Source organism: Vombatus ursinus, unplaced genomic scaffold (assembly GCF_900497805.2).
Source record: "Vombatus ursinus unplaced genomic scaffold, bare-nosed wombat genome assembly UNPS02009994.1, whole genome shotgun sequence".
In the NCBI taxonomy this organism is placed as follows: domain Eukaryota; kingdom Metazoa; phylum Chordata; class Mammalia; order Diprotodontia; family Vombatidae; genus Vombatus; species Vombatus ursinus.
Genome location: NW_020949772.1, coordinates 104448 through 129604, shown reverse-complemented (window position 1 = coordinate 129604; position 25157 = coordinate 104448). Strand labels below are relative to the sequence as shown.

The following is a 25157-nucleotide window of genomic DNA, read 5'->3' as shown; positions in this document are numbered from 1 at the left end:
AACAATATGTAACAATAACAATGTATTCATTTAAAAAAAAATCAAGAACTCCAGTAAAATTCTCCTGTCATCATTCATCATGGTGTAGAGATGATTCTGGAAAAGACTTTGCCAATGGAAGTCAAGTTATGGCAGGTCCTGACCAAGGAGGAAAGGTTAGGGATAAATAGGACTGTTGATAGACCACACAGTCTGTTTTTTTGAGGGTGGTTATTTGTCATTTTTTAAAATAATGCTAGCATTTTAAAATTTGGCACTCTCAAATGCCAAAGACAATCATGACAGCAGAGTCACATCTTATATGACCTTGGGAAAGCATGTCCATCTTCTTCCTAATGACTGTGCTTCTCATTCTTGGAAATTCCATCTTTCTATTCATTCATTTAGTGAATATTTATTTAGTATCAGCAGTGCACAGAGTTCTACTCTAGGTCCAGGGCATGATACTGACCATCAGACCACTGCCTCCTCTCTGCCCTCCATCCTTAAAACTCTATTGCTTTCTTGTTTTATCTCCTTATCCTTTTCAGTCTGGGGCAGGGAGATGGCACAGTGGATAGAGTGCCAGCCCAGGAGTCAGGAGGACCTGAGTTCCAACCTAGCCTCAGACACCGACTTGCTATGTAACCCTGGGCAAGTCACTTAACCCTGTTTGCCTCAGTTCCTCATCTGTTAAACGAGCCTGAGAAGGAAATGGCAAACCACTCTAATGTCTTTGCCAAGAAAATCCCAAATGGAGTCATGAAGAGTTGGACATGATTGAAACAGCAACAATACAAATATCATCTCATTTGATCATCACAATAATCCTGGGAGACAAATGGTATTATTATCCCCATTTTACATATGAAGAAATTGAAGCAGAAAGAGGTTAAGTGATTGGAATTTTCCAAAGCCAGACTTTAACTCAGACATTTGGCTAACTCTAGGTCTAACACTCTATTCACTGCACTCCCTAGCTGCCTCATGACTGAGCCAGATTACAAATCAGGAAGTTCAGTTTTCTGACCCACATCTAGATTGCAACAACCTGGGCTGCTCTGTGCATTATAGGCAACTTCTATTAGTGCTACTGAAACTTTAAAAATGCCCAAGCTCTCCCTTTTCACTTTAGCAGACTCTTCACATCCCATCTTCACTCTGTTGGGTTGAGAATCCACCATACCCTGTCTATATGCCTATACATAGGTCAGCCCTCATCCCTTGAGCACACGCTCCCCTCATCACCACCTCTTAGAATCCTTAGCTTCCTTAAAAGCCCCGCTCAAGAATCATGTTCTATGGGAGGTCATTACTGACCCCGTTAGCTAACACTAATGCTGCCATCTTGGAAATTACTATGTATTTGCTGTGTATATATTTTCTATTTGGTTATTTGTATACGTATTGTCTCTCCTATTAAAATGCAAGTTCCTCGAGGACAGGGACGGTTTTATTTTTGTCGTTGCATCCCCAGAACCTACCCCAGTGCCCGGAATGTAGTAAACATTTAAATGTTGCTTCTCCCTTTGGGGAACTATAGTGTCATCTTTTTCAGTGATAGAAAACATTATATATGGTAGTGATTTCCTCTGTAAGCCGATAGATTGTATAACCTCTCTCAGAGATTAATTATCTTGCAAATAGTGTGAATTCGTTGCTTATATCTGAAAGCTACCGGAAAACAGATGGTGCTTTTTTTGTTGATCCTTTATTGCTTCTCAACGACTATATGTTAGAGCTGAGAACTGGGTGATGGGATGGCAGCTATCACAAAGAGGTCCGTAGGCCCTATGTGGTGACCAAAGGGGTCAAGGACACATACAGAGAGAGAGAGGGAGAGAGAGAGAGAGAGAGAGAGAGAGAGAGAGAGAGAGGGAGAGAGAGAGAGAAAGAGGAGAGAGAGAGAGAGAGAAAGAGACAGAGAGAGAGAGACAGAGAGAGAGAGACCGAGAGAGACAGAGACAGAGAGAGAGACAGAGACAGAGACAGAGAGAGAGAGAGAGAGAGAGAGAGAGTCAGAGAGAGAGAGACCGAGAGAGACAGAGACAGAGACAGAGACAGAGAGAGAGAGACAGAGAGAGAGAGACCGAGAGAGACAGAGACAGAGAGACAGAGAGAGAGAGAAACAGAGACAGAGACAGAGAAAGAGAAACAGAGGGAGAGAGAAAGATGGGACGGCAGAGAGACAGGGATAGACAGAGAGACAGAGACAGAGAGAGGAGGAGCAGAGAGACAGGGATAGACAGAGACAGACACAGAGAGAGACACAGACAGAGAGAGACACAGACAGAGAGAGACAGAGAGACAGAGAGACAGAAAGAGAGAGAATCCTTGGTGTAGGAACAGAAAATCAAAACCAAATCAAATTAGGAAAAAAAATTCAAAGAGACTCCAGCATAGTGGAAAAATACAGAATGTCAGAGATAGAAAAGAAATCAGGGGCCAGCCACACCTGATCACACATGAATGAATAAATGAAAAGCATTTATTCTGAAGCCCTTCTTGTAAGGCACTGAGTCACGTGCAGGGCTACTGGACAGCATATATACATACATGTGTGCATACATACATACATATGTGTGTGATGGCTAGGGAATGTGAAGAGCTTCAGGGAGGGGGAAACCACCGTCTCCTGAATCTGCCCATGCCACTCTGGGCTAGTTCTGGCTGAAAGGAAGTTTTCCTTACCTTCAAGACTAAATCTGTTCCTCTGCAACTTCCACTCCTTGTTCCTAGTTAATAAAAATTAATAATAGCTAGCATTTGTTTAGTGCTTTAAGTTGGCAAAGTGTTTTACATACATTAACCCATTTGATCTTTATGACAACCCTGGGAGGCAGGTGCTATTCTTATTCTCATTTTACAGATGAAGAAACCAAGAAACAGAGAGGGTAAGTGATTTGCCCAGGGTCACACAGGGTCTCACAGTGTCTGAGGTTGGATTTGAACTCAGGTCTTCCTGACTCCAGATCCAGCCCTCTATCCACTCTACCACCTAGCTACCCTCTAGTCAAGCAGAAGAAGCATCATGCCCTTTCCTCACGACGGTCCTTAATACATCCATCTTGTCTCCCTTTGGTTCCTCTAAGGTTCTTCCCAATTTGTAATCTCTCTTCCCTCTACAGCATGTTGTTCTTTGTCCTTCATTTTAGAAGAGGACCAACGACATCATGGGGTGATGTCTTGACTGGTGAGTGAATTGGATTTAAGTGAGGCAGAGCTACACGAAGTCATCAGCCTCACTCTCTCTTCCACAGTCATAGAAGTCCAGTGACAGGACAAAAGTCAAGATGGCTGGTGATGGCCTGGGCTGCAGTGGGTGACCTTGACATCTCTGATGTCTGACCAAGCTCTAAGTGCTCCAATTGTTCGTATCCAACTATTCCATGGGAGGGAATCTTCCCACGCTTGTGGTAGATATCCCCCTAGCTCACTGATGAGTTTGAGGCCTGTCACTTACCCGGAACCTGATTTAGACAAGACCATTTTACCAGTGTGTGGCAGTTTTATGTGCTATAGCTTCTTGGAGGCACAGGTAAGAGTTAAGTGGATGAACAGCCCTGAAAAGGTGAATGAACAGCCCTGGAAAGGGCTCAGCAAGCTCTCACACCAGACGGCTGGTCCTCTTTGAACACCCCATACACCCTAAATATGGTGGAACCACCCTAAATATGATGCTCCTCCACCTTTTAGAATCCTTATCTTACATCAGCACATCTCAGCTACCTCCTCAGAAACCTGTCCTTTCATTGTTGTTGGGCAGTGATTTCAATCATGTCTAACTCTTTATGACCCCATTTAGGGTTTTCTTGGCAAAGATACTAGAGGGGATTGCCATTTCCTTCTTCAGCTCATTTTACAGGTGGGGAAACTGAGGCAAACAGGGTAAGAGACTTGCCTAAGCTCACACAACTAATAAATGTCTGAAGCCAGATTTGGACTCAGGAAGATGAATCTTCCTGACTCCAAGGTCAGTGCTCTACCTACTGTGCCACCTAGCTGTCCTTGTCCTCTATAGCATATCTAATAAGTGATCGTCCAGCCTGCTTCCCCCTGAAATAATTGATTCCACTTCTGGATAGCACTATTACGCAGGTTTTTTTTTCTTCCTTGTACAAGACTTGAATTAACCTCTTCATAACTTCTACTCATTGCTCCTGGTTATACCCTCTGAGACTAAACAGAATCTAATAAACTAACAAATATTTATTAAGCACTTACTAAGTATTTCCATATAAGTCACCAAACATCCTGTGCCATCTCCAGTCATCCTGATCTATATCTGGCTGGAGGACAGAGTGAGGCTGGTGACTCTGCATAGCCCTCCCTCACTTAAATCCAATTCACTTGAATGTCATGGCATCACTTTCCTGATGCCATGGTCCTCATTGAGAACAAAAGACAAACAACACCAAGTACTTCTATTCACCAGGCATTTATTAAGCATTTACTAAGTGCCAAGCACTGTGCTTAGCTGGAGAGTCAAAAGCTGCAAAAGAACAGTCCCTGTCTTCAAGGAGCTTACATTCTAATGGGAGAAGACAACACATAAAGCGTAGGTAACATCCAATCAGATAGCTGAAGATAGCTATCTACCTTTCTGTGTAGTCTTTTCTTTTCCAGACATAATATCTCAGTTCATCAATAAATGTTTATTAAGCACCTACTATGTGCTAGGCCGGGGTGGGGAACCTGCAGCCTCAAGGCCACATGTGGTCCTCTAGGTCCTCAAGTGTGGTCCTTTGACTGACTTTGTGAAAATTTGATTCAGTCAAAGGGCCTCATCTGAGGATCTAGGGGGCCACACAGGGCCACTGCAGGTTTCCCACCCCTGTGCTAGGCATTGTGCTAAGTGCTAAGTATGCAAAAAAAAAAAAAAAAGGCAAAAGATAGCCTCTGCTCTCTAGGAGCTCACAGTCTAATGGGAGGGGAGAGACAACAATTCTTTGGATCTCTCCTCTTGTGGCATAATCTAAAGGCCCGCTCCTTCCTGATTGCCCTCCCATGGTCATTTTCCACCTTCATCACTGATTTTCCTAAAATGATGTAGCTATAATGAAATCCTTTCTCCAGGAGAGGTCTCATCAAGGCAGGGTACAGTATACAGTATACAGCACCATACCTCACTTAATGTAGCCCAATAGTGTGTTAACCTCTCTGATTATTGATTTACACCACTGGCTCATACTGAGCTTACCTCCCATTAATCACCATCCCATCCCCCATATCTTTTTTTTCAAGGCAATTGGGGTTAATTGACTTGCCCAGGGTCACACAGCTAGTAAGCAGCAAGTGTCTGGTCTGAGACCGGATTTGAACTCAGGTCCTCCTGACTCCAGGGCCAATGCTGTATCCACTGCGCCACCTAGTTGCCCCCCCATATTTTTTTCAAACAATCTTGTCGCGTCTTTTTCAGTTTTTTTTTTAATTTATGGAAGTTGATTTAAACCAAAATATTAGACTTTATATGTATCCCTATTCAATCACATATTTTAAGATTTGATCTGACAGACAAAATAGACTGGACTGGGAATGAGGAGACCTGTATTCTAAAGACTTCTTCTTTTCATGCTTACCTATGTGATCTCAAGCAAGTAACTTCCTCCCTCATCTCTCCAGTTTCATATTCTGTATAAAAACAGGATTCTTAATCAGGGGTCCAGGAACATAGATTTCAGAGCATTCTTAAACTTGCATGGGAAAAATTTATTTTTTATTTTTATTTAATTAATTAATTTATTTATGTTTATTATTGTCATCAATATCTAACTTAAATTTGGTCTCTCCTTCAATTTTGAATGTAGGCAGCAATATGTAGGGCATCCATAGCCTTTACTAGACTTGCCTGAGGGGTCCATGACCCAAAAACATTAAGAACCTCTAGGCTATGGGATCTCTAACGTCTTCCAATCTTTTCTCTGTGCTACCTTGATTCTTAAGTACCAAAAAGTAGTGTATTTCTTCATCTATAAACTATGAGTCTCAGCTGAAGAAACTGGGGAGAAGAAAAGATTCAATGAGGACATATCATTATCTTTTACATATGAGGGTCATCCATTAGATCGTAAATTCCTTGAGGGCAGGGACTGTCTTTGGCCTTTTTTTGTATCCCCAGAACTTAGCATAGTGCCTGACACACAGTAGGTACTTAATAAATAAACATTGATTGATCGATTGATTTCATGAGAGATTAGACTTGTTCTGCTTGGCTCCTGTCATAGGAAGGCTGCTTGTAGCCACGTATAAATGACTCACCAAACAGAAGCAAGGAGCATGTTGTAATAATAACAATAATAATGATATCTATATAGCACTTTAGGACATCTAGGTGGCATAATAGTGCATAGAGAGCCAGGCTTGAAGTCAGGAAGACTTATCTGCTTGAGTTCAAATGTGGCCTTAGACACTTTCTAGCTGTGTGACCCTGGGAAAGTCACTTAACCCTGTTTACCTCAGTTTCCTCATCAGTAAAATGAAGTGAAGGAAATGGCAAACCACTCCAGTATCTTTACCAAGAAGGGCCCAAATGGGGTCAACAAAGAGTCAGACATGTCTGAAAACCAATTAAATAACAAATTAATGAAATAACAAAAACAGCACTTTTAAGTTTGCAAAGCGAAAATATTATCTCACTGTATCCCCAGAATAACTCTCAAAAGCTGGTACTTCTATCTTCACTTTACAGGTGAGGAAACTAAGATAAACAGAGGTTAAGTGACTTGCCCAAGGTTACACAACTAGCAAGTGTCTAAAGCCAGATTTGAACTCACAAGGATGAGTCTTCCAGTCTGCCTTAAATTCTAAGAATAAAGCTGTCAAACACAGGGTAAGGAGAACTTGATGCCTCTTATCTGGTTTTGTGGAGTAGTATGACATTCCCTTTATCTCCCTTTTCTTCCTGAAGTGGTGCATGCAGCTTATTCACTTATGGATCATGCACCAGGTCTGAGGAATTAAAGGTACTCTCACTGAATGTCTTTTATGGGTCCGTGGAGATTCCAGATACCATATCACCAATGCAAACAAAGCCTTCTGCTAGGAATGAAACAAAGAAACCTTTGGCTCTAGCTGCCTACATGACAGGGGCTACTAGTAATTAGTGTCCCCTTAACTCTAGCATGACATAAATCTAGCTGTTCCATAGACCAGAAACTCCCCCTTGACATTCTGTTTGTATCACAGGGCTGAATCAGTCTCAGGAAATGCACACTGGCCTAGCAGTACAATTCTACAAGCAGATTGAGGCTCTTTATATGGAAGGGGGTAAAAAAAGCAAAAAAGCCTGAACAATTAGAGCTGTCCAAGAGTGAAATGGTTTGTCTCAGGAAAGATGCTTTCCTTACAACTGGAGGTTTTCAAATTCAATGGACCCCCTGAGGCTGATTTACCTGAGGCCACAGATAAGAGTGGAGAGGCTCGGAGGAGGTTTAATCTGCATCATTGTCGAAGACACACAATGTTGTAGAAAAGTACTATTCACATAATAAGCACTTAGGTATCTTTCATGCTGGTGCAAATTGTAACACTTTTTTTTTTTTAGCACTTTAAATTTTGTACAGCTTCCTTTTAGGAAGGCAAACTCTTGAGTAACTTAAAAAAAAAAAAAACAGTGATGGCCTAAAGAATGGCTTCTTCCCTGCTCATAGCTAAGAGGAGGGGAATTGCTAAAGTAAGGGGGAGAAAAGGAGCACAGGGAGTATATATACAGAGCATCCTAAAAGCCTTAATGCAGTTTAAAGTAATTAATTCATAAAACTGCAGTGAGTTTTTTTGATATCTTGTATTGTCTGATATGATCACTGTATTGCATCGTTGTGGTTGTTTTTTGTTATAAGGGAAGATTCAAACTAAAGGTAGACAAATTCATGCCTCCACCCACCTTCTGAAATAATTGTGATATAAAGAAAAAAGTCAGTAATTGAATTATAAAAAGGGAAATGCAGGTAATGTAAAAACAAAAGACATACATAAAATATATTTTTTAAAAGAGAATTGTTCTTGGTTACAAATGTAACAAATGTTTTTCTGTAATGGACCCCTTTAACAATCTGGTGAAACCTATGGGCTCATTCTTATAATAATATTTTTTAAATGGATAAAATAAAATACACAGGATTACAAAGGAAACAAATTTTATTGAAATACATTCTGTAAATAGAAAGAGTTTGATCACCTGTGATTTTCTAGCATTAGGCCTAATAATTTCAGGAACTTCAAAATAGTGATGACTGTAAATGATATTTTGAGATATTTACAATGTCATATGAAAATACCTGTGATTTTTACTGGTGGCAAAGTTACAAATACCACTAATCCCACTGAGGTTTGTTGCCTGCATTCATAATCAAAGGAAATGCTAAATTTCAGTTAGTGGCTGGTGAAACTCAAGTTTGTTTGTTTTTTCCTTTTCCAACTCCATGCATCCTCTGACATTTCCCCATAGATTCTTGACTTAGATGATCCTGAATTCATTTCTAGAACTATCAATTGCAGCAATTTATCTAATATACTTTGTAAACCTTATAGTGTTATATATAGTGAATGTTACTGAGAAAAATGATTACTAAATAGCCAATTATTGGGGAGATCCAGGGTTTTTTTTCTTTCTATCTCCTCATTATCTACTGGGCCAAGTCATCATCAGAAGGACATTGTTGTTACTGAGATTGGATCAATTTTCTCCTCCATCTTGTTCAGACCCTACCCGAGTCAGGAAGCTAATTGTGTTCTACTCAGGCTGGGGGTGGGGTAGAACCTTTGTCTAGAATGCTTGAGGCTGGGGGTAGTCTGGGAGAAAGAGGGATCAAAGTCACACCCCCCAGCCCCTCCTGAGAATGGGTCCACTCTCATTATAATATTCATTCTCTCATTACTTGTTAACCAGAGTTGATTGCCACCCTCAGGAACACCCACTCTTCAAAGGGCATATAAGCAATGAGTGGGTACCATGAGGGATCTTTGGCATTTGAGAGCTCCACTGACCCCTTTTATTAATTATCTGTTAGCATAATTAATAAAATGATAACCTAGAAATTCGCTCTTGAACTTTTTATATGTCACATTACTCTATTTTTCCCATGGAGAAAGTCTTACTTAAAAATATTTAGATACCTAATTTGTTTATGGATAATTGATTAACATACAAAACTTGCTGATATTCGTGGTTTCTAACCTTCTTCATCAAAAAGCAATTGAGACCGAACCCTTTATTAGGCAACTGTCTAATTCAGTATGATGAACATAGGAGAGAAAGAACAAGGCAGAGAAGAAAGGAGGGAGAGACAGAGAGAGGAGAGAGAAAAAGAGAAAGAGGGAGGGGGAGAAACAGAGACAGAGAGAAATTGTGCTACATTGCCAAAAAGTCTGTATGCACATTCCTAGACAAATTAGCCAGCTACTTTCCCAGTGATATCTGTGTGTGTTTGGGGACTATAGTGAAGGACAATAGGAAGGCCTTCTTTGTTAGCCTCCTGGGCACCAGTTAGTACCATCTGAGCCAGTTCACTTACCTAAACATAGCCTCAGCTTATAAAGTCAATTTGTCAAAGTGAGCTATTCTCAGAAACATAAATCCTTCAGGCTGAAATTTGCAAAAACTCCACAAAGGGAGCTTTGGGTGTTGTAGCTATACCTCCATGATGCTGGTACATAGAGATGAAGAGCAATAAATTTAGTCAATTACCTGGATGTCACATCTATAACAAACTCAAAATCCAGATGTATAGAAATTCTGAGAAAAGACCTTTCATTTTTCTTCCGGATGTCTGGCATCTTAGTGCTCATCCCATGGCATGGCACCAAACTCTTTTAACATCTAACACTTGAGTTATTATTCCCTAATAATAAGCTTTTACTGAGGTCTTTTTGATGAAATATTCTGGGTTAACCTAACAGCTAACAAGATTTAGGGATGCTTTTCATTTAGGCTGTATACCTAGCAGGAGGATGGGAGGAAGTGATCACAGAATCACAGAATCTCAGAGTGAAAAGGGGCCTGAGAGTCCATCTACCACAACCCTTCTACCACATCAACAACACATCAAGCCCTTGCTTGAGGACCTCTAATGACAGGAAACTCATCACCTTTGGAAGCAACTCATTCTACCTTGAGATAATTCTGTAATTATTAGGAAGTTTTTCCCTACTTAGCTTTTGGAGTCATTTGTGGTCACTGTTGGCCAGACCAGCAGCTTTTTATCTTTCCTTGGATGAAGGATGTACAGAAAAATGCTGAATGTCTCATTGTTATTACTACTGTACCGACTGGAATTGCAACTAGAGGTTAAAGTCATCAGTAATGTTTAATTCTGAAATTAGAAATTAACTATAGGCATTTATAAAGAAACTTCTCACTCACATCTAATCCGGATGGCCATGTCCTATTCAGCTATCAATGGCTTATGAGTTAGATTTAAATCCGATTCCCACAGATAAAGGGCTCCACTGAGAAATCTCCCTCCAATAAAGTGTTTCCAACTTAAACTATGATCAAGCCTCACCAATTTCAAACCACCTTAAGTCACATCCTTATCCATTCTTATCTAGACTATCATAATAGACTCTTAACTGATTTTTTGCCTCTATTTTGCTTTGTCTACACTTAATAATAATAGCTCATATCTATATAGAACATCAAGATTTGCTAAGCATTTTACATACCAATTATCTTATTAAATCCTCTTAAACTTCTGCTATTAGTATTTCCATTTTTTGGATAAAGAATTTGAGGCACCTACAAGTTAAGTGATATGCCTACAGTCGCAGAGCTACTAAGGAAAGAAGGAAACAAGAATTTATTAAGTGCCTACCTTGTACCAAGCACAGTGCTAAGCACTTTGCAAGTATTATCTCATTTGATCCTCACAACAACCCTGGGAGGTAGGTGCTATTATTATCCCCATTTTGCAGGTAAGGAAACTGAGGCAAATAGGGGTGAAGTGACTTGCCTAGGGTCACACAGCTAGTAAATGTCTGAGACTGGATTTGAACCCAGATGTCCATGACTCTGGGTGTAGCATTCTATCTACTGTGCCACCTAGCTGCTTACAGAAAGGGAGTATTTGTAAAGTCAGTATCTAACTTATGTCTTCCTGATACCATCTCCGGTACTCTATCCATCATGCCATGGTACTTTACTTCATACCAGTGTCTGAGTAACCTTCTTAATGTATCACCATTGTCACATCATTTCTCTACAAAAATCCGCAGTGGCTCCCCATGGACTACCTAATGAAATATAAATTCCTGACATTCATAGTCATCCACAATTTGGGTGCAGTCCACCTGTGCAACTCTATGTTAAACCCTCATCCTTTATAAGTCCTATGTTCAAGATAAAGTGGGCCATTCTCTGTTCCCTCTTCTCATTCTGCCCTCTCCCATCTTTGTGTGCTTATTCACACTATGCTCCACGCCTATAATATATGCCCAGTGATATGCTGAAGCTGGGGCTCATGTCAACTCACGATTAAATTTTCGGTGTAAGCATTTACACCTCAACAGTCAGCAGATGTTTTAAACCAAGGCTTAATTTATTGTTTTGTTGATTTCTAGGCTTAAGAAAGGGATGGAGAAAACTTTAATAATGCAGATTAAACTTAAAAAGTGTCCTGCATAGATTTTCCCCAAAGAGTCAGTTGTTAAAACATTTACCAGCACACATTGTCTACATACATCTGTTGATGTCATTTGAAAGTCAACTCAGAGGCCCACAATTCCATGAAGTTTTCTGTGCCCAATTCTACCCCTTGCCTTCCAGGCCAAATGGATCTCACCTCCCTCATATTTCTTATAACACCTTTGTTTGGACCTCATCTTTGCATTTTTTAACTCACTTTCCCTTTTGTCATTATTTATATAATGGAGACTACAAATCTGTTCCTTCCTAATGCATGATAATTTGGGGCCAATGTAGGATTCCCCTTCCCTTACCTAGATGCTTTAGGAAGCAGCCCTGGCTATTTTAACTAACTTCATCCAGGTGCCCCAGAGGGAAACATATAGGGGTATACCAGCACATGTTTAACAACAAGCTCCCCCAAAATGTATGGACAACACACTTTTAAGTTTGGTCTGTATGATTAACATTTTCTTCTCTTTCTTAAATCTAGACAATCAACAAGGCAATAAATTAAGCCCTGATTTCTATCTTGTCCTTATGTCTGAAGTATAAATGTTCACATTGAAAATTTAACAATCAGCTCTCTTAAGCCACTTCAAACTAGCACAAGCACACCCCTGGTTCAAATACAACATTGAGAGACAACTTGAAGTGATATTAGGGTATTCTCTTGAGCCCCTAGATGCAAGAGAGGCTCTGATAAAGATACAATTCACAGAAACTGGAGAAGAAAGAATATCAACTCATGATAAGACATTCTAAGACAATTTGGTATTAGGGACAGTGGTTCAAGGAAAAAAAATATAATCCCAATCCTATAAGTATTATGTATGTGAGGCTAGAGGGCTGTAGAAACTGAAGGAAAAGAGAAGATTTCTGAAATAAAGATACTTGTGCATACATTTTAAATCTGTGACACAGACTTCTAGAAATTGTGGAGATGCAGAGCAGGAAAGAGAACATTTGCCACCTGCTAGTAATGCAAAACTATAGGAGGTAGGAACTATGAGCCAATAAACAGAGAACAGCATAAATGACCACACTGGGAACCAGTATCGCCATAAAAGAGGCATTTTACATATAAATTTCAGAGAAAATGACCTGTACAGTGATAAAAAGAAAGAGAAAAACCAGGCATTATTGCTGGAGTGCTGTAGAGGACAACACATAAATGACTCCATAGATCTCTAGGAAATGATTGCTCATTGGTAGGTGTCATAATTTTCATGAGGTTTTGCTATGAATTCTATTCATTGTCCTTCACCTGTAAACAGACTTGTTCATGCTTTAAGCCTTGTGAACTTAAGTGCTTTTAAGAGGAGTTGGTGATTATACTCCTCTAGCAGGGAGGAGTAAGGAGTATAAAAATTAAATTTTGAAGTTCCAAAAATAGTTAGGTGATGGCAATGAGTCAATGAAGTAAAAACTTTTCAAAGTATGCTTTGGCCCTTTAGATAAGGAGGAAGCCTCTGGTACTAGATTCTATTTGTGTACATTTCTTTGTTTTTACTCATATTATATTACATATCTGTCTCATTTATTTGTATGCTCAATTCCTAGTATGTTTTTTGAATATAATAGTCACTTAATAAATAAATGTTGTTGAATGAATGAATTACAGTGTTTAGGGAATGAGAACTAATTAATATTAGCTTGAATAAAGTATGATCAGACAAAATAAATGTACTATAAATGTATTATATACTGTAAATACATTGGTATAAATATTTCATATAGAATCAATCAGTCGATAAACATTTATCAAGTACTTACCATGTGCCAGGCACTACATTAATGCTGAGGATACAAATATTTTTTTAAAAAGTCCCTACCCTCAAGGACCTTACAATCTAATGGAAGATATATGCATGCATATGTGTGTATAGATATAGATATATGCATATCTACATATATATACAAGCATATGTATGCATAAATGTATGTATGTGTATATATAGATATAAATATTTATGTAATCTTAAATATCCTTGAAGCAAAATGAAAATAAATGGAGATTCTCCAGCTTATTCTTTCAAAATTGATGTTTTTAGTTATCTGTGTTCATAAGGATTGCACGATTTAGAGTTGGAAGAAACTTTAAAGCTTATCTAGTCAAATCCCTTAGTTTTATGGATACAGAAATTGAGCTTCAAAATGATTTGTCCCTGGTCACACAGGCAATAGATCAGAGAGACCTATTTGAACCTTCTAATTCCAAATACATTATTATTTTCAGAGGAATATCATAGAAAAGGGCCATGGACTGGAAGTTGAGAAAAATCAAGGTTCAAATCCAATCTCATTTTCGTCATTTGCAAAAATGGGGTAATATTATCTGTAGCATTTAGCTCATAGGGCTGCTGTGAAGTTCAAATGAGAGAGAGGATGATGTCAAGTGCTTTGTAATTTTTTTTGAAGGGGAGGGGCAGGCAGAGAGAATCATTCCTATGATTTCATTGCTCCAAGTTCCTCCCAATAAGGAAAAACTTTCCACCAATGCAGGTCACACCTGCTCTGAAATTGATTTTAGGCAGTTGCCTGGGGTACTCAAGAATGACTTGTTCAGGGTCACAGTTAGTATCAGAAGGAGGACTTGAATTCAGGTCTTCCTGACTCAAGACCAGCTCTCTAGCTATTGTGCCATAATTCTTTTGTAAAGCTTATAATATTCTAAGAGGTCAGCTGTCATTCTTTCTGATTCATGATGCTGAAATACAGCCCTGCTGTGCTGAATTCACAGCATCCTGGAAAGTGTTGGCTAGCTTGGCTGGTTCCCTTTACTCATTTTCAGTCTCCTAATGAATGGCAGACTGATCTTTCAAAGCTGAATCAAGGCAGGGCAGGGAATGCTAGATGAATGAATGAGCTTGAGGGGCTCCTTCATGATGGGCAGGGCATTATGTCCCCTCTTGAAAGCCACCTGCTCTTCATTGTGAAGTTGAGGGAGAAGCCAGGGTCAAAGTGCTCTGGCCCACCTTCCAAGAGCTCTGATGTGTTTGAATCCAGCCAGGTAAATAATTTGGCCCACAACATATCTGTCATAGCTCCAAGACTCATTCAGTTCTTACACAGGGAACTTGCAAGGTGTTTAACAAGGCACCTAGAGTCAATCCAGATGTTCCCTTTCCAGGGCTTCACCATTAGACAAGATGGAGTTGTGTGCTTTCCCATACAAAGAGAGCAATCAGAGGAGAGCGTCAGCACCATCTGGAGGGAAGGCAATGTCTCTATATGGAAACCAGATGGGAGCAGCTTCACCCAAATGGAGCAGCACATGCTGGCACCATGCATGCCAAAAGCACGTTTGACACCCCACGTCTTCCTATCATTATTTACCAACTTAACAGAAATCTGGTTTAAGTGACAGGATGGGCAGAGGCTTTTGCTTATGCTGGGTCTGTAGAGTAGTACATGACAGGCAGACTGGGGGAGGCAGGGGCTGGCAGGGCTCAGCTAGCGGAGAAACAGCCAAAATTGGAAACAAGACTCTGGGTTTGCCCTGAACACTGCATTAAATAGTTAGCAGTGAAGTGTCATTTTCCTACTTCCAAGGATGACATTTTCCAAGCTATGAAGCCATTTTAATCCTCCTGGTCTTCTTGCTTAGTTCAGGCCATTAGAACCATGAGTGAGTATGTGTATTTCATGCAATTGATCAATCAAAAACATATGCATTGTCTATTATTTACTAAGCTCCGTACTAAGCCCTAGAGATAAAAATGTAAAAATTAGACAGCTCCTGTCCTCCAGGAGTTTATATTCTAGTAGGGGTACAGTATATTCCCAGATAAGTAAATACAGGATATATACAGAACAAATTCTTCCTACCTCTTGACAAAACAGTAATACACTAGTGATGTACATTCTAAGACATGGTTAATGTGACAGGCAAGGGTTTTTCTTCTGGGAGTGGTACATTAGTAGGCAGTGATAGGTGATCACAAAAAACAAGTACTTTTAAGTGCTCAGAAGAAAACAAAATACATAGAAGAGGATACAGGCAAACGGGGCAGTTTTGTTACTACTCTGATTTATTAATATTTTTTCTAAAAACTGCATGTGACAGTTCACAGCTTCTTATGCAAGATTCTTCCTTTTTTTTTTTTAAATTGAAATGTTGGCTGATCACTGTTAAGCTTACCATAAAAAAGAAAAAAAATTAAGAAGAATAAAGATATTAAGATAGATAAATACCAAGTAATTGAGGTGAGCAAAAGGAGGGATGATCAAAAAAGGTCTCTTGCAAGAAGTTGAACATGAGCTGAGCCTTGACGGGAGCTAGGTTTTCCAAAAGGTCAAGGTGAGGAGGGAGAGCAGGCAGGAGATAGAATGGCACATATGAGGAAGAGCAAGCAAGCCAGTTTGATTGAAACTTACAGAGGACAAATGCCTGAAGGATAGTAATGTGTAAAAAGCTTACAAAGACAGGCTGGAACCAGTTTGTGAAAGGTTCCAAATGCCAAACGAAGGAGTCCGTATTCTACCCTACATGCAACGGGGAAGCACTGAAGCTTCTTGGGTGAGAGTTGGCGAGGGTGACAAGATCAGACTTCTGCTTTAGGGTTATCACTCGGGCAGCTACTGGAAAGGGAAGAGACTGGATGCAGAAAGAGCAGTTAGGAAGCTATTGTCATAGTGCAATGTCTAGACAGGAGATGGAATGTAGGGCACAGGGAACTGCAAAGAGGACATTCAGCTGAAGGTGCAGGGGTGGGGAACCTCTAGGTTCTCAAGTGTGGCCCTCGCACCTAAAGGTGGTCCGAACAAAAGGATGGAGAGAATGGTCATCGTGCAGATTAAATTTAAAAGTGTGTCCTGCATACATTTTTTTGACCCAGGGCGTTGATTGTTAAACATTTGCCAGCATACCCCTGACTGGGATCCTCCTGGCACTGGATTCCTGAGTATGAAATTGTCTTTTCTAAATTCAATTCATTTTTTATATTTTTTTATTGTGAACTCAGTGATAATCAACAAACATTTCAACTTACAAAGAACAAGAAAGCTTTAAGTGAGAATCTGAGTTTCTGTTGTATAGTCATTTTCTTAATACACACATAGATATTCATACATGCATACATGCATACACACATGCATTTGAAAAGGTAGAAACGAAATTGCTCAATTTGTTTGCATCCCCTTTTGCTTTTTGTTTTTTTGTTCTGTTCATTTTAAAAAAGATTTTATTGACACTCTTTTTCTTTGGATATCTATCACTATCCCCTGCCCTCATATCTCCATCACTTTGCTTCCCAAAGAAAAGACTTGGCTACTGTACTAAGCCAAGTCTGCTGGGATTTAGTAGGTGCCTTCTATCACATCAGATGACGTAGGTCAATGTGACAAGAATGTAGTGGGGACTGACATGTACATCAGTACTCTCTGTTCTCAGAGAAGTAGAGGACTACAGGTGCAGAGTATTGCCCACACCATCAGACAGTTGCCATGTTGGTTCGTCCTCCTTAACATTTTTGTTACAGAAGAGAGTTTAACGCACCTGTGTGTGCACACTCACAGTTTTGGAAAATGCCTGGAGCATAAAAGCAAAAGTTTTAAAGTCATGATTTCTTCAGATTGTCTCACAATTCCACAATCTGTTAAAAGAGAGAGAATCTTCTGAGATTCTCTTCCTTGTCTCTTGGTGAGAAAGGAAATATATATAAGGGAGCTAGCCTGCCCAGAAGATCTTTGAGAACAAGGCCATTTGGGAAGAAAAGTTCCCTTTGGCCTACACTTCTTCCCAGAGTTCATATCGGGGCCATAGAAGGTATAAACATGAGACAGAGAACCTTAAAAATTATCTGGTCCAATTTTATCATTTTACAGATTGGGGCACTGAGGCCCAGAAAGCAAAATATGGTGCCCAAAGTTACACAGCTGGGATTTGAATCCAGATTCCCATCTTTAAAAACAATTCCCATCTTTTCTGTTATACTACCCTGACTCAACTGGGATTCCATGGGCAGAAGAAGCAGGCAGAAGGTGCAAATTGAGCAAAAAGGGAATATGGTGGTGCCTAGATTCTTTCTTCTTGTCAAAAAGAAACATTAAGAAGCAGAAAGGAGGGACAATTGGAAGCCTGTATTCTGTGATGCATTACTCCCCTTCATAATTTACTTGATTTGGTCAAACTGGTTTTCTTGTTCTTCCCCTTATATGAAACTCCATATCATGTCTCCAAGCCTCTGAATTGACTGTTTCCCATGCTGAGAATGCATACTCTTTTCATCTCTGCCTTTTAGAATTCTTAGTCTCCTCCAGACTCAACTCAAGTATAACCTACCGAAAACCTTTCCAGATCCCTCCCAACCTCTAGTGCCCTCCCCACAAATTCACCTTGCTTCATATGTCTACACACACATGCACACATGCACATGCATGCCCATCCCCATGTAGCCACTCCTCAGGACTACCTCCCCTAACTCTCATTCTGACGGGCAGCTTGGGTCCCCAGAAGGGAGCTTACTACTTCTCCTTCTCTGGGTCTAATAGTGACCCCCAAGGAGGTAATGGGTTTTTTAGGGTTATTACACACAAGCCCCAACCCTATCTGGTCTTTTTACCATTGATTATCAATTGGCCAACCAGAGATAATTAGCTTTTAGCAATGGGTGGTATAGAAGGATTACTAAGGTGAAATTACTACTATAGTAGGAATAGTTGTTACAAGCTATCCACCCTCCAAAAACAAGAAACAAAAAACCAGGGCCTACTCTTCTCTTGGCATATACTCAGTCCCTGGGGGAAGTGGCCACAATCATAGAGAGCACAAGGAGTCTTTGAAGAGGTCATTCACATCTCTTGGCTTCTGAAGGTCCTTTTCTCCCTCCATAGTGTCCTCAGGTATGTGTAGCTTTCTTCTAGTCTCTGATGGTATCCATCATGTAGAGTCTCCAAGCTGACTTTCTTTTGATCTGGGAAAGCACTGAGGGATGCAGGGATTTGGAGGTCCCAAGGAGGACCTTTCAAAATTCATGAGATCAGAGTCTCTCATCCTTTCATTGAAAACAGAAAAGAAAAAAACGTAGAGGCCAAGGACTGGAGGGTCCTTTTTTTCATGGGACCATATGGTGAGAGGTCCCAAGTCCCTACTCCTTGCAGCTCTGTCTCTCACTGGATGCCATCAGTGAAGATGTAAAACCATGAGCAGAACAATGAAAAGAGGGGAAGAAGCTAATTAAGATCTTTGTGAAGACTATTCTAGTTCTGGCTACATGCCCAGTCAAAAAAGGCACATCTCCTAAGCACATGATTAGTAGACCAAACCAGTAGCATGTTCCACAGCTCTCCAAGGCATTCCTATTATGCATCACCACAGCTCTCCCAGAAGCAGGTTCTGCAGTCTGTCTATATGAGAACTTGGCACCAGCCTTAACCTTAGCTAGTCGTTGGACTCTACCCATGTGCCAGTCCTCCATTACACTTATTTATTACAGAGGCATTATTTTTCTTTTTTACTTTCAAATGGCAGGGATGGAGGCGGGGAGCAGCTAGGAAAGGAAACAAATGCTCAGTAATTGAAAATTTAAATTAAATTTAAAAAAATAACAAAAGTAGATAGAATGTTCTGCCTTGGGAGGAAATGAGTTCTCCCCTCTCCTGTAATCTCCAGTCCCTTCATCACCCTGATTGCCCACCTTTGGAGCCTCTTTAGGTTAGGATTACTTAACCTGGGATCTGTTAGTCATGTGGTTAAATGGATAGAATGCCAGGCCTGGAGTCAGGATGACCTGAGTTCAAATTTGGTCTCAGAAATTTACTGGCTTTGTGACCCTAAGCAAGTCATTTTACCTCTGTTTGCTTCAGTTTCCTCATTATAACATGGGGATAAAAGTACACACCTCACAGGGTTGTTGTGAGGGTTAAATAAGATAATATTTATAATGTACTTTGTAAATCTTAAAGCACTGTATAAATGCAAACTCATGTGGAATCAGGAAGTTAAGTCATTTTTCAGTGGTGTCTGATTCTTTGTGACCCTACTTGGGGTTTTTCTTGGCAAAGATACTGGAAGGGTTTGCCATTTCCTTCTCCAGATGATTTTACAGATGAAGAAACTGAGGCAAACAGGGTTAAGTGACTTGCCCAGGGTCATACAGCTAGTAAGTGTCTGAGGCCAGATTTGAACTCAGGAAGATGAGTTTTCCTGACTCCAGGCCCATTGCTCTATCCACCTATGGGTGTTTTACAGTCTGGCAAAAAATACCTGGATTTTACAGGCTCACCTGGAATTACTCTAACAGTGGTTTGGGGTTAGCCTTGAGTTAAAAACTAGGTTTTGTCAGTAGGAATTACCTTTATCCCCATCTTCAGTACTCCAATTTTTGGATTGTATTGCCTATGACAAGTTTCTTTCCTAGCTATATGGCTGGATAGATGAGGAAGGAGAAAAGAGACAGACACAGAGACACAGGAAGAGAGAAGGGGGAGTGGGGAGAATTCATTAACTATATACTATGATGCTAAGCTAAATGCTGGGGACAAAACAAAAGTTAAAACAAGCAAGACAGTCCCTGCCTTCAAGGAGCTTACATTTTAATGGAGAAAGATAGCAAATAAAGGGGAGCTGAAAGTAGTGTGGAGGCGATGGGATATGCGCCCAAGCCTAGGCCTTTGCCCCTTTCCAGAAAAAGAATTTGGCTCCTATCTGTCTATGGGCCCCAGAAAATCCTTGAACTTTTCTTACTCTGGTCTCAAATGGTTCCTTATGGACTCTACTTATCTCCCTTTGAAAGCCCTAGCCCCACCTTCTGATCCTTTCAAACTTCTTCCTCCCAGTTCCCTTCATTATCTATTCCCATTGTCTATTCAATCTCTCAGACCTTTTAATCAGAATTCTCCCTAAGTCACCTAGACCCTTTTCCCAGTCCCTCCTCTGGTCACCCAAAATTACTTGAGTGTGTATACAAGATCCACCTTGGCCCTCACTTGTGTGTTTTTTTTTAAGGCAATTGCGGTTAAGTGATTTGCCCAGGGTCACACAGCTAGTAAATGTCAAGTGTTTGGTCTGAGGCCAGATTTGAACTCAGGTCCTCCTAACTTCAGCACCACCTGACTGGTGCTCTATCCACTACGCCACCTAGCTACCCTAACCCTGGTCCCCATTTGAAGGCTGAGACTTTCTCAGGCCTGCTTATCCCTACAGGTGTCACTAATATTCAAATTCCTTAAGAGTCTGGCCTGTATGGTTTACCTCTAATAAACTTTTTCTCTGGCTGAAAGAAGATTTGGGTTGAATTCATTCAGTCAGGGCCCATGTGTTGTGATCTCGGGGTCCCAGCACCCTTAAACCTCTAGACCTCATCAGAGGTATGGTCCCAGGTACAATGAGATGAAGGACCCACTATCACAGCACAGAATTCAAGGAATAGAGGCTTAGGTTCCAGTGAGAGGGCCTGTGATTAGTCAACAGTATCATTAGTCAGTTATTTCCCTATTCTTCCAACTTCAAGATGCCTATATATCACACCATGAAAGAATCAATAATAGCCTCTCCAACTGCCAAGTCCCTCTGAAAATCTTTGGTTGCCTTTGAGGATTAATTAGGCTTTTTTCTGGGAATTAATTAGGCTTCTGTGCAACAATAGTTTGTCATTTCTTGATGTCATTTCCTGGGGTTTTTTTTGGGGGGGAGGTTGTTCTTTGTGTTTGTTTTTTTTTTACCATTTTCCTTTGTAATTCAATGTGACTGAATCCTGTTATATAGTGGATTTGAATGATCCTTGAAATGCTTGACTTCCTCACACCAACAGCCTCTGTAATATCTCTTGCAGTCATTGTAGTGTGCTTCTAGCATTACAGCTTTTGCATGTGTCCTTGTAGAAACATCAATTCTTTAAAACACACACACACACATAATTAAAAACTCAACAAAAGAGAGCAATGAAACACATGCATATGCACAAAATCCAACACTCAACTCACTCATGGAGAACTAAAGTTAGAGAAACTAACTCAATATAATTTCATCTTGTCAAGGTCAGCTGTCCTGAGTCAGCCTAGTATTAGTAGAAGTAAAAATATATCACCATTGCTGTCACAAAATGAAACCATGTCAAAATTGCTGCTTGTCCAAAGTAATCACAAAAGTATAAGTGACTTTCCCAAGGTCAAAAGAAATAATAAGGGGACAGATTAAAGATGTGAAGCAAGGTCTTCTGAGTCCAAACCTAGCAGTGTTTCTGGAGTGTTACCCTGATTCTGTTCAAACCCAGGTGTCTTGAATGCAAGACCAATTTTGTTTCCATTATACCACAATACTTTTCATCATTTGAGGCACTCCAGAGGAAAGTTGGATAAACAAAATTGAAAAATATGATTCAATATTTCCGCAATGCTGAGATCAGAAGCTTATCACTGGAACAAGAGATTACCCAAATCACACAGGGCATGCATTCTTGAACAAGAGCCCCATTATAATTATTGGATTTAGGGGACCAAGAAGATGGAGTCCATAAACTGAAGCCTGAGATCAAAAAGGTTCATGTACTATAACTGAAACTAACAGAACCTCTGCACTATGGATGGGATTAGCTCTTTAAAACAAACCTATTTAGAAAAAAAAATCCTAGAGTCTAATGTAGAGAGGATGATGAGTAAGATGAAAAAGCTCCACCTGTCATCAGGGAATAGCCAACTTAAGAAGTCACAAAGGTATCCACAGGCTCTAAATGTCTTGAATTCATTTTGAAAATCACTCCCCCCAAAACGAGATTTTATAGCATACCTAAAAAGTCAGTTGAAATAAGCAAGGGGAACCCTGCAATAATGAAAACAAGCAGAAGGGGGTACCCTGCTCTGCATAGAGTCTAGAATAAGGTGATAAAGAGAGTAAGAGTTTATGTGCTTCTCTGTTCATGACAGAGAGATATGTACCTTGTAGACAAATATTCTGGTCTCTAGAAAGGTGTGGCACAGGGTGACTTCTCTGGGTTGTGTCAAAGCATTAAAAAAAAGTATCTTTCAAGACCATTCAATCCCTTTTAGCTCTAATTCTGTGACCAATGAGCACCCTTCTTATTAATGCATTTGAGCATCAGATAATTTTACTCTGGGCATGATATGGCTTGGGCTACAGAATCAGGCCAATGGATGGAGTTCTTCCCTCATTGTATGCAAGTTAGGTTAGATAGTAAATAGTGTTGGACTTGCAGTAACGAAGACCTGAGTATGAATCCTGCTTCAGACACTTACTCTGTGACCCTGAGAAAGGCATGTAACTCCTCTCAGCCTCAGTTTCCTCATCTGTAAATGGGGACAATAAAAGCACCCACCACACAGGACTGTTGTGAAGGTCAAATGAGATAAGAGATATAAAGTGCTTTGCAAACCTTATTCTATAAATCCTAGCTATGGATATAAATGCTAGCTAATGGAGTCAAAGGGTGATGGAGTGGGTCAAGCACTGGGTTTAGAATCAGGAATTCAACTTCACAAGTTCAAATCTGGCCCCAGGCACTTACTAGCTGTGTGACCCTAAGCAAGTCACTTAACCCTGTTTGCCTCAGTTTCCTCATCTGTAAAATGAGCTAGAAAAGGAAATAACAAACCAATCCAGCATCTTTGCCAAGAAAATCCCAAATGGAGTCACAAAGAGTCAGCCACAACTGAAAAACAACAAAGAACAATATGGTCACAGAGTCCAGGACTGGCATATGGTAGAGGTATGACACATCTAGAGGACTGTGATCAGCCACATCTGTGTGCCACATTTTAGAAAGGACATTGATACTTTGGAGAGTGACTGGAGTCAGTCAATAAAAATTTTATTAACTACCTACTATGTGCCAGGCAATGTGCTAAGCACTGTAGATAGAAAAAAGAAGAGGCAAAAGAGAATTCCTGCCCTCAAAGAGGTCATAATATAATGGAGGAGACAATAAGTAAACAGCTATCTACAGAATAAATCAGATCTAAGTAGAAGAAGGAAAGTAGTAGAATTAAGATGAATTAGGACTTCCTGTAAAAGATGGGATTTGGGTTGGCATATAAAGGAAGCCAGGGAAGTGATTAGCTGGAGTTTAGGTGGGAGAATGTTCTAGGCATGGGGAAAAACCACAGAAAATGTCTAGAGCCAAGAGATGGAGGGTCTTGGTGGAACAGTCAGGAGGCTGGTGTCACTGGATCAAAGAGCGTATGTTGGAGACTAAGGTTTAAGAAGACTGTAAAAGTGGGGAAGAGATGGTTATGAAGGGCTTTGAATACCAAACAGAGGATTTTGTATTTGTTCTTGGAGGCAATAGGGAATCACTGAACAGTCAGAAATGTACCTTAGGACAACCACTTTGGTGATTGAATGGAGGATGTTTTGGAATGGAAGGAGATTTGAAGCAGGCAGACCCACCAGCAGCTATTGTAACAGTTCAGACATGAGATGATAAGGGCCTGTACCAGGTTGGTGTAAGAGAAAAAGGAGCATATTTGAGAGATGGCACATAGGTGAAATGGACAAGCCTCAGCAACAGATTGGATAAGGGGGATGGTGAGAGATAGTCAAGAATCCAGGATGACTGGATTGTGAACCTGGAGGACTGAGAGGATGGTGTTGCCCTCAACAGAAATAGGAAAGTTAGGAGTGGGGGAAAAGAGGATTTAGGAAGAGAGATAATGAGTTCCATTTTGGATGTGTTGAGGTTAAGATTTTTACTAGACATCTAATACAAGATGTCTGAAAAGCAGTTGAAGATGTGAGACTAGAGATCAACAGGGAGGTTATGACTAAAGGTCTACTTATCCTGTATAAGGATAAGTAGACTTGAAAATCATCAGTATAAAGATGATAATTAAATTCATGGGAGCTGATGAGCTCACCAAGTGAAATAGTACAAAGGGAGAAGAGAAAAGGGCACAGGACAGAATCCTGTGGGATAACTCCAGTTGAAAGGCATGACCTTTCATGAAGGTCAAGCAAAGGAGACTGAGAAGGAGCAGTCTGATAGGTAGAAGGAGAACCAGGAAGGGGAGGGAGAAGAAAATGATCAACAGCAGAGGGGTCAAGAAGAATGGAAATTGAGAAAAGGCTATTGAATTTGGCAATTAAGGGATTATTAGTAACTGGAGAGAGCAATTTCAGTAGAATGAGGTCAGAAGCCAGAATGTAATGGGTTAAGAAGTGAGGGAGAAGAGAGAAAGTGGAGGCATCTATTATAGGTGGCTTTCTCAAGGAGTGTAACCACAAACGGCAGAAGAGCTATAGGAGGACAGTTAACAGAGATGGAAGGATCAAATGAGGGGTTCTTGAGGATGGGCATATTTGTAGGCAGTAGTATTTGGGGACATCAGTATTTTTGTAGGCAGTAGGGAAGCAGCTAATAGAGACCGAAGATAATTGATAAAGTCAGGGTGACAAAAGAGGCAACCTTTTGGAGGAGACAGAATGGAATGGGATCACTTTTGTGGGTAGGGTGGTTGGCCTTGGTAAGGAGTAAGGCCACCACTTTATGGGAGATAGGCTGGGAAGAAGAGGAAACTAATATGGTGAAGGACCTTTGGCTTATGCTGATTGAGGATGTTTAGTCTGGAGAAGGGAAGATTTAGGAGGTATGATAGTTGCTTT

General features: G+C 40.3%; 1 pseudogene; it reads left to right on the top strand.

Annotated features, from left to right (window-relative positions):
• The first annotated feature begins 1944 nt into the window (after positions 1-1944).
• The window catches only part of LOC114036793, a 51518-nt pseudogene continuing 28305 nt past the window's right edge, over positions 1945-25157 (top strand).